The 20,526-nt window shown below is 33.4% G+C and overlaps 4 non-coding genes across 4 annotated transcripts; 1 reads left to right on the top strand and 3 right to left on the bottom strand.

Annotated features, from left to right (window-relative positions):
- Window positions 1–971: 971 nt before the first annotated feature.
- Window positions 972–1,043, bottom strand: TRNAP-UGG (transfer RNA proline (anticodon UGG)). The gene has a single exon. It is a non-coding gene; the product is annotated as a tRNA-Pro (tRNA).
- Window positions 1,044–3,680: 2,637 nt separating this feature from the next.
- Window positions 3,681–3,752, bottom strand: TRNAP-UGG (transfer RNA proline (anticodon UGG)). Its single transcript has one exon. It is a non-coding gene; the product is annotated as a tRNA-Pro (tRNA).
- Window positions 3,753–7,076: 3,324 nt separating this feature from the next.
- Window positions 7,077–7,148, bottom strand: TRNAP-UGG (transfer RNA proline (anticodon UGG)). The gene has a single exon. It is a non-coding gene; the product is annotated as a tRNA-Pro (tRNA).
- Window positions 7,149–8,908: 1,760 nt separating this feature from the next.
- Window positions 8,909–8,980, top strand: TRNAP-UGG (transfer RNA proline (anticodon UGG)). The gene has a single exon. It is a non-coding gene; the product is annotated as a tRNA-Pro (tRNA).
- Window positions 8,981–20,526: the final 11,546 nt, after the last annotated feature.

The following is a 20,526-nucleotide window of genomic DNA, read 5'->3' as shown; positions in this document are numbered from 1 at the left end:
TATGTGGTCTCTATTTTTAAATCAGTATTGGATTCCTTGTATGTAAGAATCATTAAAATCCTACCTTACCTACTACCTAAAACTATCTTGAATTCTTAGTGAATAGGTACTGTGTACCGGTTCTAATAGAGTACGTTGCTCTAAATATTGCTCAGATGTGGTTTAAGCAAGATGGTGCTCCTTACATACACACTTATACACATTACTAGAAATATAACTGCACATTTAAACAACACTGTCCCACAAAATTGGATCGGAAGAAGAAGAAAAACTGTTCCTGTTAAATGGCTCCCTAAGTCGCTGAGTAATTTTTTATAGAGTGCCTTGAAAATAAAGTTGTTGCTTTTACTGTGGAATCCAAGGAAGAATCAATACGTGGAATGCAGAAGGAGGCAAACGAAATTCGGGATGATGCAGAAATGTAAAAGAGGGTTCAAATTAATTTCATATCGAACATGTGTTGTAATTTCCGTTTTTAGAGAATCTTTCGTTTTTTAAATTTGGATGGTATCTAGTTCCACTAGAGAATTATGTTTTTCTTCATAATGTCTTAATAATTTAAAATCACCAATTTCTACGATATTTGCAATGGATGTGTACAATTTGTAAATAAGGAAAAAGATTAAAATCCTCTAAAACGTTCTTTTAATATTTGGGAAAATTTGTTTTTTTAAAGAACTTTCACCATCAATAGCAGTGGAACAAGACACCCTTTTCTAATGATAATTTCGATCTAAAGAATGTCACAGTACCCTTTTGATGCTGTCCTTACTGGGCCATACTGACATCATCGGAATGAATTACACAACATTCTGAATTTTGAATCAGCTTTAGTACTTTTTATACCAAAATTCTGCTGAGATGAAACATGGAGTTTTGTGTTGATGCGAGAGAAATAACACCATTTGTTTTTTACTCAGTAAACCTGGTAACATTTGCACATAAATTTTAAATAAAATGAACAAAAAGTTGGGCTCAACCGGGATTTGAACCCGGGACCTCTCGCACCCAAAGCGAGAATCATACCCCTAGACCATTGAGCCGCCATGTTTAGTTAAATGTTTAAACAAACCAGCAACTTTCGCCAAAAATCGAAACACCTGCTTGCCATTCATTTTTATCATGTAACAATAACAAATAACAATATATGAAGTGAGGTCGACATGGTTATAAATGTTTCTGAATTTGTTTGATTGATTACCAATAATCAGTCTAGTACAACTTTCTGTCAGACTCCTTCCTATCTAAAAAGCCTTACAGACAAGACAGCAGACGAAACTAAAGCGTAATATAATTTACATAATATTACACTTTCACTGGGTCACTGAACCGAATAAACTAAACATAATGTAGGTATGTTGTGGCAACCATTGTTTTGATCGGGTTATTAAAATAACATTAAAATGAGACAATCGTCAGTGGATTGATAGTGTCCGCACCTGAATGAAAAGTTATGTTGAATGAAACTGTAATATTTAATGAGTTAAAGCTTCATACTACTTATTTTGTCTACATTACATTCGTTAAAATCTAAAAGAGTTGCAAAAGTATCAAATCTAGAATAACGACCGACTTTTGAGCAAACATTTTGATAGCTTTTTTGGATTATATAACACAAGATTTGTCATACTTTTTGACGAGAGTTGAAAGAAGTCAAATATTCGAGATATTGACGTTTGAAAAATTATTTTTTTACATTTCGGTCACACTGGCACCGAAATGATACCAAAGATCTGTTTCAAAAGGTCAAACTTCTTTGGGGACATCGAAGCAATATTAAACGTTTGGCAGAAATATTGCACATACCATAGTTGGAGACAATAGAATTCTCAATGTAAATGAAATAACGCACGAACTTGACATCATGCACGCAGAGGTAGAAAAAGCAATAACTCTGAAAAAAGAAAAATCACCAGGCTGTGGCAATAGAATGGGAGAACTATTACAGAATTTGGATCAACAGGGCCTTAAAATATTCTATATTTATTCTACTTCATAAAAAGGGAACAACCACAACCCAAAAGTGTAACAACTACCGTCCCATTTCTTTGATATCTTCTTATTATAAAGCGACGTTTAGGGACTTATCTGGATCGATAGACACTCCAGGAACAGGAAATGTTTGTGAAGGGCAGATGCTTACTCTACGACAACTCATAGAGAAATGCAGAGAATTTAATATCCCAATGGTCATCTGTTTTTTGGACTAAAAGGTCTTTGACTGTGTTTACTGGAAGATGCTGTGGAGAGCTCTTCGAGAGATGGGAGTGCCTGAAAATCTAATTGCACTCATAAGAAACTTTTACGACAACAGTAAGATCAGAATAGAGAACGAGCACTCGCTCTCATTCAAAACCTGCAGGGGCGTTCGTCAGGAACGCATCCTCTTTCCAGATCTCTTTAACATCTTTGGGCAACACCTTATGAGGAAGGCATTAGATGATTGGCATGGAGGAATCTTACATGCGGGTAAAAAGATTACAAATCTGTAATATGCAGACGATAGAACACTATAGCTATCAGAAGCGGAAATGTTGGATCTCTCAAACCGAGTGGAGACAGAGAGCAATAATAAGTGTGGCCTTATGATAAACGCGGAGGAAACCAAAATCATGATAGTTACTACAAAGATTTCAAATCATTGACCGTATACCTGGGCTCATATATTAGTAACCCGAGTTCAAGTGCAAGTGACATCCGAAGGAGAATAGGAGGAACTAGCTAAAAGTGTGAGTCGACTAGCTAAGATTTGGAAAGACAGACCAAAAGACAGATTACGAATAACACTAAAATGAAACTAGTTCAATCGTTGAATTTTTTCCTCTTCCGGCATGGAGCTGAAACGTGGACAGTTAAAGAACCAGACAGAAAAAGAATTGATGCTCCGATTTTCATGGACGCCGCACAGGAGTCAAATCCTAAGAGAACTGAAGATCCGCAATAGCCTTTCTTCTACCTGCCTGGCAAATATGTTGAGATTTCTGGACACATCGTGCAAAGAGATGAAAACAACCTAGAGAGGCTGATAGTTTCGGGAAACACAGAAGATCGAAGGTCTAGAGGGTGCTCACCAACCAGATGAACTGATGGAGAAATAGAATAAGAAGAAATAACGTCACAAGTTGTCAGTGATCACGATTCTCAGTAATGAGAGAAAAACTATAAAGAAGAGATAAGTAAGTTATAAACTTACAAGTATAGTAAGCAATCAAATATTTTATCATACGGTTTTTGATTTAGTTAATTTTGCGTGACCGCAGATGTTATGATTATAATGTTCCGATATAGATAGGGAAAAGCGTTGTGTATGCTATATTCCGTATTTGCTATTAAGTCAAAAGGATTAATACCTAAATGGCCTACAATAATGTTCGAGTATTACCATGACAATGTAGACAAACAATTAAATAATTATTACTAAAAAGATATCGAATATTGATCATAAAGAGGTCTTAGTCTTTGGTTTTAAGGGTAATGTCTTACTACTCTTCATTCTTTTATATGAACATAATTCTCTTGAAAATGATCTCCCGAGAATCATTGCATCAAAGAAGGGTCGTTAATAATAAGTACTAATATAATAAACTATTGTTCCTCACTGGTTAAATAGAGAAATAAAAACGGTAATCCGTTGTTTACTGATGTTCTTGGATTACAGTAAATTTTAAGAAAAAAAAATTGGGCTCAACCGGGATTTGAACCCGGGACCTCTCGCACCCAAAGCGAGAATCATACCCCTAGACCATTGAGCCGCCATATTGGAAGAACCATGTGTACGAAACCCAAGTTGAACGTAACCCACTTTCACTTGGTACCAGAGGTCAACCAGCCAACCAAGGTAACAACGATTCGCGATAGTCACGTATAAATAACGCACCAACCATGAAAACATGCAAACAGCTGAACTGCAAAAACTACGTAAATGTTTATAGATTTCCAGTAAAAACAAATTAATTTTGTACGAATTGTCTAATTTTGGATAATTATATAGGATGATTTTGATAAAGTCGTACAAAAAATAGTCTAGGCATCAGGAACAGTAACAGCTTTACTGGGTACGTATTCGTGAACCCAAAGGAATGGAATTATCAAGAGAAAGGTCTAAGAATGTGACAGGAACCGCCATTGTCAGCACTTCTGTTACATTCTATCAACCCTTCTATTAAGAATTCCATTCCATACTTTCAAGAATAAACTTTGTCATCGATCAGTAAAGCTTACTTACTGTTATTGATACTTAATATACTATTTCAAATATTGTATAATGTATGTTTTTGATAAACAGTCCGAAACTTCTATTAGGACTTGGTAGAGAGTATTCCACACACCATACCTCCATGCTTTCATATCACTAATACTTCCTTGTCGCCTACGAAGCAAATTTGACGTCACGATGACGTAATTGAACCAAACAATATTTTGATCAACTGTCAAATTACGTCATCGTGACGTTCAATTTTCTCGGCTTGCTCCATGGAGCGTTAAAAGGCACAAGGCTATAATTTGAGTTTTTGCGTGCGGTTTGAGAAAACGTAGAACAAAAGAATGGCTAGATTTCAGTTTTTTCTAAAACTATTTGTTACTCTGCCCAAATTCGAGTAGCCGCTCCATGGAACAGTAATCCTTGACGGTATTAGAGTAGTTGAATGTTCTCAACAGGAAAAATGGTAATAGTGAACTCGTCAATTCAATCATAATAACATACCCCAGCAAAACGCTTGTTTTGTTTCTGATTCTACTTCCTTAAATTCTGATTTTGCAGCATCTAATAGCTATTTATACCTATACCAAAGGCGTTAGAGAGAACATAATGTCCTGAAGTCGTGGGGCCTAATTCTTGAAAGCAGAGAACGGAAATCTCAAGAGAAGTGTTGATAGAATGTGAGAGAAGAAGCTGACAATAAGAAGCTGTCACATTCTACAGGTCTTTCTCTTGATAACTCCTTTCCCTCGTTTCAAGAATACTAACTAACGCCTGTGGTGCATACAATGTTTTGTGTTTCACCTAATTCAGCAATTATTTACTGTTTCTGGCATTTAAAACTACCGGTATGTTGTTTAGTGTTTATATTACCTGAATGATGTGACTTTGATACTCCTGTCAGTCAGTGAAAATAGCAAAACCTGGACGAAATTTTAGAAAATATTTCTTTTGCAGCAAAAAATAACGAAAATGTATTACCTAAAAGTCAAGTGCATCATAGGATAGGAAATACGTAATTTTTATGGCATGGAAGATAAAAGATGGCATTGCTAATATAAAAAAAAATTTAGCGCATTATAAGCGGGCGTTATGATAACGCCCGCATATAATGCCTTCAGGTTGTTATGAACACTATAACCTACACCGTTTCCAAGGTATTATTTATTAATAAGTTTAGGTGAAACATAAGACTATAAAGTTCGTGAAAACCATGAATATCAAACTTTTGCCTGAAAGTTTTATTTATTTGAAACATGTAGTCCTTGCATATAGAAAACCTGCAAATCAAAAAAACAAGTTTCTGTAAAATTAAAAGTCATTTGGTGTCCCTGTAAACGGGATATTACCAAAAAAGCACTTTTTTCCTTTAATCGTGTTTGTTGCGTAATAGTGGTACAATTTTTGAGAGTTTTCTATTATTTCTGGTAACAAATCTGATCAAATGTACATACAATGTGTTTCTTGAACATATTGATAACATAACTTAAAACAATAAGTTCGTTTGAAACCAAAATACAAAAGAGTAGGCATACAAAAAAAAATTTCTTAGTTTTATACCACAGTCTAGGCTTTCCACAATGGATCGATGCAATCCTTGTTTATTACTCTGATTACTACTTTCTGAATTGAATCCATATGTATCGCAGGACTGCACTGCACAAGACAAAAGCTGATATAAACTTAAAAAAGTAGCTAATCTAATCATGTAAACTCCGAGATTTCCATCTTTCTATCAAGTAGAGGGAGAAGTTGCATTTCTAATTTATGAGTATTGTTGTAGTACAATGTGGCACAATGCACCATTTAGGTAGAGTAAAATAATTACCCCACCGAAACCGAGCGCCACAATCTTCAACTATCTTTCTCTCAAGAACAATGATTTATGGCTTCTTAAATTTGAAAAATAAAAAGAATACAACCCTGACTGTGATCCTCCCAGATGTCGGATCGTAATCTTATAGCTAACAGAAGAGTCAAGTGCACATCTGGAATCCTTTCGGCAGACAGCGGCGGCACATCTGGGCCGATATCGAGCAAGCAGCAGTTCAATTATCCTAGTTTTCTCTTGGAGATGCCGTTTCCGTCTTCGCGTTTTTTCGTCATTTGTCTGCTTTCATACGGTTTGCTCCATATGGTGTTGAAATCGCTATATTTCAAGCCTTCTCGGAATTTTCTCGCCTTGTTTAGGCAGTCTCGGTCATGAAGGGAATTTTTTTTTTGTTATTGTAGTTGTTTCAGTTGTACAACCCTCCTTTGAATTTGAGACCCTTACTCCCCTTTGTTTGTCTTTTTTAAAGGGTTTAAAGCAGATTAGTTTTAAAAGACATGTGTGTGTTACTGACTTGTTTAATCAGGAAGAAAATGTAGTAAATCATTTTGAATAATAATTATTGTATATATTTTACTTTGTTCTGAACTAGAAAAGCAATAACATAACGGAAAAATTGAAAACAAAAGAAATAAAATGATTGTAGTAAACTTACATGGTATCCAGTAAGTATAATTGTAACATTCGTTAGATCGCAAAAAAATTTGGCTTAAAGCATGTGATTAGTTAAGGCCCAGTTGTACAACTGTGGTTCAACTTTTAAACCTGGTTCAAATTAGAAACGTCACTTTACAGCGATGCATTTTATATGGCAAAGTTCAAGTTCATCTGAACCGATCTTTCTAAGAGACTAAAAAATTAAAATACCATCTATAGAAATATATTTCTCTAGTTCATACCAATAGTTTCAATTGTAGTTAACTAATTAACGTCATTCTTGTGAATTAATGAATAAACTTACTGGGATCTAAAATCAATACTGCTTTTGGTAAGATCGTCTAAGTGAACTATTTTAAGTTGTTCTTAAAACTCAAAAAAAAAATCGGGCTCAACCGGGATTTGAACCCGGGACCTCTCGCACCCAAAGCGAGAATCATACCCCTAGACCATTGAGCCGCCATATTTGCTACTATGTTTGAACAAATCAGCAACTTTCACCGCAATCAAAACACCTGGTCACCATTTACCTTTATAACATAACAATACCAATATCGTATAAATTGGGGTCGGCATGTTTTCAATTTATTACCTTTGACATTGGACTGGTCGAAAGGGAGCAACGAACCACCAAGTTCAAATTGCTTTCAAGTTAATTTCTATTTACTACAAACTCAATTTTGAAAAAGTTTGAAAGTTAATAATTAAATCTAATAAAAAAATATTGGTTACTAAAATCTTTTAGTTTGGTCATGAAAATGGATAATTTACAGCAGAACAATAGCGATTTAAATCATAGCTGACTAACACTTAACTGCAACACTACCTGGGCCTTAATTCTTAAAAACAGAAAATGGAACTTTCTAGAATAGTGTCGATAGAATGTAACAGAAGTTTACAGAAGAAGCTGACAATAGCGGGTTATGTAGTTCTGTCATATTCTACAGACCTTCCTCTTGATAACTATACAGTGTGTCCAAAATTGGTTTTACATGTATTGGGATCTCCGTAACCGTAAGAGCTACAGAATCGGTTAAATGGGGAAAGTTTTAGAGAATTTTATGTGAAACTTATTTTTGGTTTCCAAATTAAATTAACTTTTCAGCCAATTTCTAGCCCCTATGCATGTTTATGAGCATGATTCAACAGAAAACAAACAATTTCCTAACTTTCAATAAAATTCGGTTAGATTTTACATGCACGTTATGTGAGGAGTAGAAACAGCACACAGTAAGTGCAGGAGCACTTACTGAAGAAGGAGTATGAAACTCATTTGATTTAGGTCATCCATGACTTTTTTTAATTAATCAAAAACCTATCTAAAATACAATAACTAAACTACACAAATAAACCATAAACATAACTTCAAATAAAATCTCATAATTTTTTCTCCAAATGTCATTACGAATGACACTAATGACATAAAAAAGACATTTTTCTGTTGAATTACATCAAAAATATCTTGGTTATAATGTAAAACAGTATAAATTTTGATAGGAACCAAAATTTGTTGCAAGGTTGTTTCGGTATATTGTTCAAGATTTGTATAAGAAATTGGATAGTCCAAAACGGCCTTTAGTTTCAAAACTCTTTCGCTTTGTTAAAGAACTGCAAGCAATTGTTTAAAATGCAGTCTCTGACGTTTTCCCAATTTTCCGGAAAACGGAGAAAAATAATTTAAACTTTCCCCATTTGACTCTGTAGCTCTTACGGTTACCGATATCCCTATACATATAGAACCAATTTGGGACACACTGTATTTCTTCACTCGTTTCAAGAATAAGCATGGTACTCCTGCACGAGAAACATACCACTGTGAGCTCATGTAGTCTCTGCATAAAGTCAGTGTTTTTGAGGTGCAGGAGTACCCCATGGTAGTGTTTAAATCATTATTTTCAATGGGGAGTAAATTCAGGATTAAGCTAAGAGAGCGTTTTGAGGTGCGGAGTAATTTTAATCTTCTATAGTGATTTACGTCTTAAAAACACAAAACACAGTCCAATATTACTAAACTTATTAATGCCGTAATAGTTACTAATAGGTAGTTACAATTATTGTTTATAGCTGCACAGTTAAAGGTCAAAGTCAAAAAAATTATATAAGCATCCTACCTAAGTTAATATTATTGTTATTGTTACATGACAAAAGTGAACGGCAAGCAGGTGTTTTGATTTTTGGCAAAAGGTGCTGGTTTGTTTAAATATTTAATTAAACATGGCGGCTCAATGGTCTAGGGGTATGATTCTCGCTTTGGGTGCGAGAGGTCCCGGGTTCAAATCCCGGTTGAGCCCAAACTTTTTGTAGTTTTTTATGGTACAGTATTGACACAAGATTAGTTATTGTAAATACCGTATTTTATTTTTTTGATTTTATCCTAAAAAGTCTTAGAGAAAGCCGTGAGATCAGCAGAAATAAAAACAGAATCGCTAACAGCTAAAGGCCCTAATCTACTACTAGCATACGCAGATGATATTGATCTCATTGGAGACTCCGTCATAACCGTTAAAGAGAGCAAGTGAGGTGGGATTAAAAGGGAACGAAGACAAAACCAAATACATGTGCATTAACAGAATGGGACGGAGAGATAGAATAGGACAAAACGTCACAGTCAACAGTTTTAATTTTGAAAGGAGTAGAACGTTTCAAATACGTTGGCGCCACAATCACTGCGGATAACGACAGAATCCAATGTGCAAACCGCTGCCTATACGCACTAAACAATCTTATGAATTCAGAAAACATAACAAGAACATCAAAAATTAAAATTTACAGAATTGTTGTCAGGCCGATAATAACATATATATGCGAAATGTGGACCAAAGCAAACGAAGAAAAACTTGAACGACAAATCCTCAGAAAAATCTTTGGATCCCATCATAATCCGACCATAAATCGATATCGCATTAGGACGAATGCCGAAGTGCAGGAGATCTACAACGATAGTGATATTGTCCAAGAGATTAAATCCCAGCGGCTAAGATGGGCAGGCCACGTATACAGGCTGGATGACGAAAGACAGAAGTTCCAACAGGAAAAAGACCACTGTCCCAGAATGCGTTGGAGAGACAACATTAAATCAGACCTCCAAAAAATTAATATCCTTTTTGAGCATAGATTGATGGAAAACCGAAAGGACGATGAAACCTCTTCTTGTACTTGAAAGAAAAAACCAACGAGCAGCAGGGACGTTCACCACTGGAGGCAGATGCAGAAGAAACCAGAAGCCCCTGTTGTCCCTCGTCAAGTTTTTTAAAATGTTTGATAAAAGAGACTTTCCTCTCTTTAAGAGTCGCTCTGGCCCTAAAGTTTAGCACAATTTATAGTTAATATAATTTTTAATTAATTTCTAATTGTATGTAGTGTTCTTTAATAAAGTTTTTTTATGCTAAATTTTCTTCTGCCACCTGACATATCAAGCAAAGGTATGCTCCCAAACAACGGGTTTTTTCTCCAGGATAAGAATTATTTCATCTTTAATACCTACTATATGCAATAATCAATTCTTTTGTACAAAGACAGAAACGGTTTTTGACACATAACAAAGCTCTTGATGATGGGTTCTTATAGGTATGTTTACACTCAAATGCCTCTGTAATGTTTGTTTACGTCTTGGTTCAGTTAGGTACTTACTTATTAGTTTAGGTACTAAATAACCTGTTAAAATTCGACTTACTTGGTTCAAATTGGATGATTTTAATTGGGAATTATCTTTGTTTAATAGATAGAAAAAAGCTCTAGTTTGCCATAAAACTTCATTGGAAAAACCGTTTAATTGTCATCGTTTGGCAGATACAGGGTATTACTCAAAATGTCTACTCCTCAAACCCGTCAACTGCACCTCTTGTATAAAGTTATGTTCTGGTTTTCTATACCTATCCATTAACAAGGGATTAACTGTTTAATATTAGCTAATACTAATTACAACACACACACAGTTTATAAAATTCCATTATGTAAATAAAAGGTCAATTTTTTATATTGTTTGCTTTACCAGCCACTTTGAAATTTTCGTGTGCAAAAACATTTAAACAATTACTTAAGATTGGCTTCCTGTTTACTAAACGGTTATCGCAGTATAGACTGCAGTGCATTTTTTATTTTCATATTAGTTTAATAGACAAATGAGCTCATAAATCAAATTGCCCCATCAATATGAATCTCCTAAAACTACATCAAATTTTGCTTCGTTTGTTATTGTAATGTATATTGTGTTTGGTTTAAGTTTCGTATCTTTTGTTGCATCATTTGTTACTAAAAATCCCATTAATAACTAGCGTGGAAGGTCGACACCAATGTTTATATTCGCATGTGTTTGTTGATAGAAAGGTGACCAGATAACCAATACGGCGCCTATTGCTGCCGCCAGCCATCTGCTGGCAATTCCTTGTCTATTTTTTTTCACAATAGTCAATATTTTAATTACGACTCTTTATAGTTATTGCTTGCTTAATGTAAATATATAATAAATAATTAGATGGCTTTTGACCTTTAAAAAGTTGGTGAGTGATTTAAGTAATGTTTAAGTACTCTCCAGAGAATTTTTAAAAGAATACTTGTTTTTGGTTTTCGACGGTAACTCTGAAGAGACACCGATTTTTTTAAAAGTTTCTGGCAATTGTCATACAAATATCTGCAAAGTTTTTAACTGTGAGTTTATCTAATTCTATCCTATGCAGCCAGATTGCTGGTTGGAGGTGAAAACTACTCCAGAGTTCAACAAAAACCCCATGAGTTGGTGCACTTACGAGGGTAAGTGTGCTTCAGCGTCAAATTTAGTCAAAGTAGAAAAGGACATTTGAAATATCCGTCCTATAACTAAGAACATACTGATGTCGCAAGTTTCAAAATTTCTTCTTTATAACTCAAACCTATATAAAAATAACAGTTGAGACGCTCATATTTAGGTTTTACTACTTGTTAAACTTTGGTTTTGAGTGAAAACCACCTAAATGCCTAAAGTACTTAGTAATGTTATGAATACATATCTGCAACCTTCAAGTTTCTAGCAATCCTAGAACTTATCTGGTAATTTCCAGAAACTAAAATAGATGACCTCTCAGAGCCTCAGTAGTACCATTTATTCATAACTATAACCAATTTTGTATTATTTTTTAAGTTAAAGGACTTAAAGAACGCAGCCTTTTCTGTTTCTGATCTGTTTTCATCATCATCTACTGAAAAACTTGCAACTTTGATGCACTTTTATAAAAGACCAATCAACTCCTCGAACGTTTTTAAAAATGTATGGATTTAGTTATTTAAAAATAGTTTTTTTTAGTTTTCTATATTATATGTTAAGAAATAGAATAACATATGGTGTCACGATTGAATATTTATCAGACAACTGTTCAAAATTCAATAGTCACATATAACTTCAGAAAAATCAAATAATTTTACTTATAATAAAATTTTGATATAAATCGGGTTAATGGTGTAAAAAGGGTATAAACTGCACAGGGTGTCTCACAATCAACTACAAATAAACATGGTAGCGTCTCTAAGACATACAGATTTCCTAAATGAAGCCATTTTTTGGGAGCTCAGCCTTGTTTTTTGAATTAACAGTTGGAAAAACGTAGCTGCTTAAACTGAAAATAAAATTATAATTAAGCACCAAAAATTTTAATTGAGAGCTGTACTAACGGAGTAAGTATAGCCAAAAATGGTGCCAAGTGACAGGACTGTACTTTGTTGCCTAAAATCAAATTTTTATGGCATTTTTGATGAGTATGTTTAGTGCAAAATAGTGTAAAACGAAAACAGCAATGTTTCAATAACATTTCGTAGATTATAAATACAATACACTAGTTTCGCATTTAACTTTCAAATTTCAAAAGCATTAATTGCTTCGAGTGATATTTGCACAACACACTAGAAATATAAAAAGTTATATTTATGTAATAAATTTTGCAACGTTTAACGTGTCTCAGTTCTCATTATAGAAAAGAAGGTTAGCTATATTTACGAGAATTTCATAAATTGCATCATATGCACATATGTTTTTCAAATGGTTTCTATCACATAAATTAAAGGAATGTCTGGTGATATAAACTTATCAATGGTCAACAAATCATGTTGAAATTATCTAAGCCAGACTTGCACTGCTCTCGTAATTTGCTAATATAAACAAAAATAGTTCCACTAGTAGTACCACATGGTGAATTAATATGAGAAGTAGAAACAATGCTGGTCAAGCGAAATATACGACTACGGTCATTGAAGGCGCCAGTCGTTGAATAAGGTAATGATAGTTATTCTAGTAATTGCGTTATGAGAATGCTTTTAAGTAAACAGTTTATTGCTTAATAAAGCGTTTAATTTCCTGTCATATAAGAACAATATAGCTTTGATGGTTATTAATTTGGATGCAGTTTCTGATTTATATGATGATGCTTTATAATAAATAAAAACTGCTGGCCAAATGAAACAGTCTTGATGAACAAAGATTGATTGAGGTAATTAATCGTGAAGGTATTTTGCTTTTACCAGTTTGCAAAATATCCCCTAAGCACACAAAATGATTTAAAAAAATTGCCAAGAATCTAGGACAATTTCATTTACATTAGTTTTAATTATACCATAGTTATTCGACACGATTTTTTTAATTTTTAACGTAGATTTGGAAACTAAAGTAAAATACTAAGTATTTTTTACCTTTTAAAACAATCTGTACAGGGTGATTGTGTATATTTTACTCAATAGCTAACTCTGTTAGCTTTGTTGCAGTATTTTTTCTGAATCGCCAAATACTAATGTCAAAATTATCGTACATTAATAACTTGTCAAATTGTTGACACATGTTTTGATTATCTTATTTTAATAGCTGTTGTTTAGACAGTTTTCAAATTAGTGACATATCACGTGGTTTTAGAGAATCACTTAGCTAGGAAGTCACTTAAAAACTGTCAAAAGAATTGTAATAAATCTCAAAAACACGTTTTATATAAAATACTGTAAGAAAACTTAACTATACACTGGTGTTTGCAACTTTTGATACAGTTTGACAGTTTTACGTTAGTGACAGTTGTCACGTGATTTTAGAACACTATTTTGTTAGACGGCCACGTGACAATTGTCGTAATAAATATAACTCTCAGAAATACATCTCGTTTTGAAAACTGTAAGAAAACTGTGTTAAACTTTAATTCTTGCAGATTGTAGACAAATTTTGACATTAGTGACAGATGTCACGAGGTTTTAGAGGACAATTTAGCTAGACAGTCACGTGAGCCACTTGGTGTAGGTAAGTAAATGAAAATTTTTGGAGTCATTAAACGTCCTATTCAATAACCTGAGAAGCTGTACAAAATTTAGTACAGTTAGGGAGCAACTTACCTGTCAAACCCACTAGGAGTAAGAAAATGAATGTTTTAAGCATATTTTTGAAATCCTCATTAAATGTTCTATTAAATAACCTCAACATTACAAAATTTGGAACCGTTAGGGCAAAAAAGTTTGAACTGCCAGAAACCGGTTTGAAAGGACAGAGAGACAAAATAGCATGTAAAGCCCACTGGGAGTAAGAAAATTACTGTTTTAAGTACATTTTTGAAATCCTGATTCAATTTGCTGTTCAATAACCTGAAAAAAAATTATGAAATTGGGTACAGTCAGGGAGAATAGCGGTGTTAAAATTTGAACTGCCAGAAACATAGTTTGAAAGGACAATCGTCTGTAAAACTTACTTGGAGTAATAAAATCACTGTTTGAAATACATTTTTGAAATCTTTATTAAATTTCCTATTCAATAACATGAAAATCAGTACAAAATTTAGTACAGTCGGAGAGACAAGCGCTTTTAAAATTTGAACTGACAAAAACACAGTTTGAAGGGACAGTTAATGGCAATTCGCAATATATAAAATGTTTCACAACCCACATAATGGCAATGTTATAAGAAACTGTAGATTATATGTATACAAAAAAAAACAGGAGAACGATAGAAGATCCACAAAACCGGTAGATATCGTTGTACACCCTGCATATTGAAATTAATTGTAAAAGATACTTCCAATAGGTTTATCTCAAAATCAAACATGTTTTAATACTAAATGGTTTGGTCACAATTTTCCATGTCGAATAACATACAACTATCGTAAGTTTGGAAACAAAACTGTGTTCTTGGTTGGTCCGTTTTCCATCAGATTAGAAATCCTACATTTAACGAACACTAGATCGAAACGGAATTTTCTATGAAGTAACCGTCATAAAATAGCACAGGCGTACCATACGGTGAGTGTGCAGTAATAACCATGTACCTAACAGGTGGTTTACTCCATCAATGACGTTGACTGGCTACCTGATGGTAAGGTAATGTGAAAGCTATGCTGAATGGACGATAACTAAAGCTCTAGCGGAAAGCTCTTAATGGATTCTTGTTAAAGATAACAAAAATATTTTTGTACAAGCAACAATTCTAATCACCCAGTCTGCTTGTGTACTTAGTACAACGGAAATACCGATTTTCGACTTCCTCATTAACTGAAAAAGTTCTTTTGTGTCATCTTGATGCTTTTAACCGGAAGATTGCAATAATTCCCCCAGCGAGGTTTCGTGCAGTTTTGTTTATTTTACAGCACCTCTCCAAATTGCCATATTTATTTAATTAGAGTATTTATAACGTCGTAAACGCAACCGCCTATAAATACTAAGGAGGCTTTATGGCTCGGTTGAGGGTGGGTGGCAAATCCGTTTCCAGCAGCACTTAACATCTGGTCCGATTTATCTAAACTATTTAGTTTAGTTAAAAGCCGTTTAACGTTCTATTCCTGTGTGACTTCGACATTTTTGGGGTTTTCAGAAGCGAACATATGGTGTGGTACCATCATTCTAGTACTGATGTTTGTAGTAATCTATTCTAGTGGGTGTAAAGAATAGACAAGACCGCATACGATTTTAGTACGAGGGTTTTGGATAATTTTGTGTTTCTGATTGGAATTATCTGGTATACGACTAAAACTGCAATAATTGAACAATTTATTGCCCAAGTAGTGCCAAAATTGATGATTTTTTTTTGTACGCTCTTTTTTACCCCGCATAAAGTACTTGGACATTAAAATCAAAGTTTTTCACATTAGCAATACGCCAATAAAATTGTGTGTGTTTTTTTGTATTTTGGAACAGTTTTCCGTATTCGTTTTTAAAGGTTTTGTATTCGTTTCTGTTTGATTCTCTAAAAACTAAAAGAATTCGGGACAAACATGATTTCTGTAGACCTTTTGATATCTTACATTCTTAAATACGAATAGGTAAGTTACAATACTTTTCAAGTCAGTTTTCATGGTTTTCAGACTAATTTCAAGTCTCCAGTCCTGCAAGTTGTCTTCAAACCGATCAAAAATTGACTTGATGGCATAAAATTTGCCTTTTAAGTCAGTTTTCAGATTAATTTCAAGTCTCCAGTCTTGGAAATTGATTTCAAATCTGTAAAAATTTACTTGAAGGCTTCAAATTTACCTTTTAAGTCAGTTTTCATTATTTTCAGACTAACTCTTATGTCTCCAAGACTAACTTTTAAGCCTCCACTCTTGAAAAACATGAAAATTGACTTGAAAGCCTAAAGTTCGTTCTTCAAGTCATTTTTTATGGTTTTCAGACTAATTCCATGTATCCAACCTTGAAAAATGACTTGAGGTCTTAAAATTTGTTTCTCAAGTCAATTTTTATGGTTTACAGACTAATTTTAATGGTTTAGACGTAAAAATTGACTTCAATAAGGATTGAAGTTACTTTTGTCCATAATTTCATGCTCAGATCCACTTTTACGTGTAGCAAAGTAAAATTCAATTAATACATTTGGCTCCCAAATGTCTATTAATCTGAATGGCTATCTTAAAAGACGTAACGAGCGACACAAGGGTGACTGATGTTAGTGTGGGTTAAGTTTAAACTTTGCCTGAACTATCACAGCTGTTGACCTGCAGGCTTAGCCCCTCACAATACTTCAGAGACTAGAGGTGAACAAAATACGTACGTCATCTTGAGTATTACGTATTACGTCTTCCTGCCATTTAAAGTGTCTAATAACAGATAAACGCTATTTTTAACCTAACCTAACCAGAAGACAACTAAGAAAAGTTCTTGAACATTTAAGTCAAAGTTTTTCACAATAGCAATAGGTCTATGTGTATGTTTTTTGTATTTTTTTTTGCGTTTTCCGGTAGTTTTTCGTATTCGTTTTTTAAGGATTTGCATTCGTTTGTGTTTAGTTATCTAAAAACTAAAAGAGTTTAGGACAAACATGAATTCCGTAGACCAATGCTGCATTTTGATATCTTACATTCCTAAACTCGAACAGGTAAGTTAGAATACATGGGTTTAAATATAATTTTTTAAACATTTATGGATGTTGCTACACGTAAACGATGATTTGAGCATGAGATTATGGACAAAAGTAGTGTTGTCCAGTCAATTCTTACTACTTTGATTTACTTGCATTGGAATTGTGGCCGATCAAGACAGATTTGTTGTTAATATATGTTACTGAATTTTACATTCAGCTGTTAAAAGGTCACAAGGTTCTTAAATAGGCTAGTTATTATATATTATCTTTATATAATATAAGCCAATGATTATTATTAAATTCTCCGACAAATTTTCTCACTTTTTTGTTTGAACCCCTTTTGGCTAAAGTTTTCTGACTACTTACTTACTAATAGTTAATATAAACAAAACGATAACAAGTGGTCCAAAAGCCTATAATTACTGTCTTATTTGTGCAATTGAGTGAATTATTTGTTACATAGATTGTAGTAGTACCTAAACTACTTATTCCTTGGGCTCACTTATGGAATTCAAGTTATTGGATTAAGAAGGGTTTGAATAGTTCAATGATGAATTCATTCACCATTATTATTCCATTAATTCAGGGTAAGCATAATGTCAAATCAGTGTACCTTGATAATTGCCCTGATAGATTCAGATATAATTTACTATCCTTCTACCATGCTTGTTGACATTTTATTTGTACTTGGCATAATTTAACCAAAAACAGAATGAAAACATGTCTCCTGCTAAAATTAACAAAATATTTTTTTAGTTTTGTGATATTTTATAAGCTTATTGGATATAAACTAACTTTTTACCAATAATGATGAGATCAGTTTCTTCAAGATTCTTTCAATAAAAAATAATTTGAAATTTTTCAAATTTCTGCGTGTTGCTTAGTAAAATTAAAGAAGTTCTTCATTATTATTTTATTATTAAGTTTTATTAAAACATTCTATCACATTTTAAGCGCTCAATTACGAGTATCGTATAACATGTATATTATGCGTGTTTTCTAGAATGTAATGTTTAATAATATTTAATTGCAAGGATAACCAATGTATTATTACTTTTTAAAACTGTATTAAAAATAGATATCAAAAAAACCAAGGTATGATAACAAAGCTTTAATTTAATGATAATAAAACAATCAAGCATATTATTATTGATGCCAATCACGTCTGTTATGTTTAAAATACGGGCATATTGCCTTTAACCTAACCTAACATAAACATTTGGTATCCATTTAGTTTATGTAAGTTTACGGTACCAACTTTTGTAACATGTAAATATGGTTTTAATCAGATTTAGGGTTGACTATGCACTTCTTTCTTTCTGTCTAGTATCTGGACTTTTTACGAGTTTTCGGTAATTTTGAAGAGCATTATCAAGATATGATAATAGATAGATATAAGATATTCTGTAGTATTAATAAATCATCAAAAGAGAAAACTTAGCTCAACTTAAAATGTTTTAATCAGTAACCATTAAAATGTTTGATTTTGATTTAACAAACTATTAAACTTTAACATTGTAGTAGTGGTTCTCAAAATTCTTGACTAACCCTCAAACATGTCTAGAGATGCCACCCAAGAAACTTGCAAATCAGTTTTCTATACCCTGTATAACCATGAAGAGCTCATGACTTTTGTTTTGTTTAGTTGTATTTTACTCGTAAAGTACAAATTATAAGTTGAATCCTTCTTGTGGAGAGAATATCTTTTTTAAGGCACTACTAAACGACAGATTTAGCTTGGATAATCTTAATAATAATGATCACATGGATTTGTCAAAAACATTGACAATGTTTTATAATAATTAAAATTCATACTATTTGTAATAATCTGTTCGCAGATATAAATACATTTGGTCCTGTACTAACAGTGAAACATAATTAGAAACCTCCTGGGAGTCAGATCAGTAAACAATAACCCAAATTTGCCGTCAGGATGTTATGATTTATTCAGGGTCCCTTTGGGTTTCCAATACCGCAACAAACATCCTGATTAGTCAAGTGATTACGACCGAATGGGTAAACATGGTTAATTCAGAACCATTGAAACCCACCATACGATTCATTTATATGCTCATCGGTTTAAGAAAAATTAATAAAATGTTTAAATTTAGTTCATCAGCTAAAAAAAAGTATTTAAATATAGAAATGTTTACATGAGTTTGTTTTGATTACCATCATCTTCACTGTGGTCAACAAACCTTCAACAGTTTACAAAAATAGCTTTTTCATTCAAAAAACATTTACGGCTATATAATATTACGTATTAATGTTTTAATGATTCAGTTAACGAGTCAATATACACAAACTTTAATCATAACTTTTAGTGTCTGAACTTTTTTAATTAAACTAGTGGAAACTTTCTTACTTTAATGCTTTAGAACATAGTGACCATTGAAAAAGTAACAGATGTGAGTCTCATTAGCAATTTTATTGCTTATTGCACTCTCCATTAAAATAGTTGCAGTAATTTTACGTTTTTGGTATCTTTAACGAAACCTGGTCAGCAGTGTTATTTGCGAACACCATACGGCGCGACCGTAAATGAAATCGGATTTAGAACGCCTTATGGGAATGAAATTTTCCTATTAGAATTATATTAGTTTTTCCGTTATTGGTTTAGTTTTTCTTTTTGGTGTAGCGCAACTGATTAGTGAGATACAATTTTTGTAATGTGTTGTCTTTGCTTTTGAATTCTGTGTGAATGAAGAAATGTGTTAGCAATATTATAGAAGACAAAATTGATGATTCCTCATCGTATACAAGGAATGTTCTTGTGATCGTTTTATCAAAATTTTTTGTCACCATGTCAAAAATGTGTTTCAAATTTGTGATCAACCAAAACGAATTTAGCTTGAAGATCATCCAATATTTGTAATTTAAAATATGGAATTGAGAAATAACAATTAAGAAGTTGCACAAAGCAGGCCTCAGCTTCCCACAAACTTCTTTCTGGCCTGCAAGGCGTATAAGGTAATCTGCCGGGAAAAACAGACAGAAAAAAAAAACAAGATTCTCTCACATAAGCGTCCTATCTCGAGGGCGATCTCCAAAAACGTGACGCCGTGGACCGTGGTTCTTGGAACCTCATTAAACGAACACTTCTGGAGTTTCGGCCCTTTGAAATCGGCATTTTAATTGCGGGCGCGAAGAAAGGGGCCCCATAAATATTTTAATCAGGTGGTCCGGTGGTTTTTCTTTTCGAGGCCATTGGCGCATCTCTGCAAGTATTTTTCGTTGTTCGAGATCACCTTATGAATATGAAATGACCACCTGTTTTTTATAATATCTACTAAACTCTAGAAAACATACGAGTAACTTCAAACCACAGATAATACTCTAAGAGATACTGTAAATTATAGCTTTACCTACGACCGTCATTGTAAATAGCCAATAGGTTCTCTTTACGCACAGTAGTTGTAAAAAAACCCACAGTATTATGGTCGGTCGGTTTTAGATTTTGCATAGAAAAGATTTTATATCAGTTCATGAAAAGCGGATCAACAACCTGCGTTACGCTGACGATACAGTGATCATGACCAGAACTAGTAGAAATTA

This window comes from Ips typographus, linkage group LG1 (genome assembly GCF_016097725.1).
Source record: "Ips typographus isolate SLU linkage group LG1, UJ_Ityp_2.0, whole genome shotgun sequence".
NCBI lineage: Eukaryota > Metazoa > Arthropoda > Insecta > Coleoptera > Curculionidae > Ips > Ips typographus.
The sequence above is the reverse complement of the archived record's forward strand: the minus strand, read 5'-3'. Positions and strand labels throughout refer to the sequence as shown.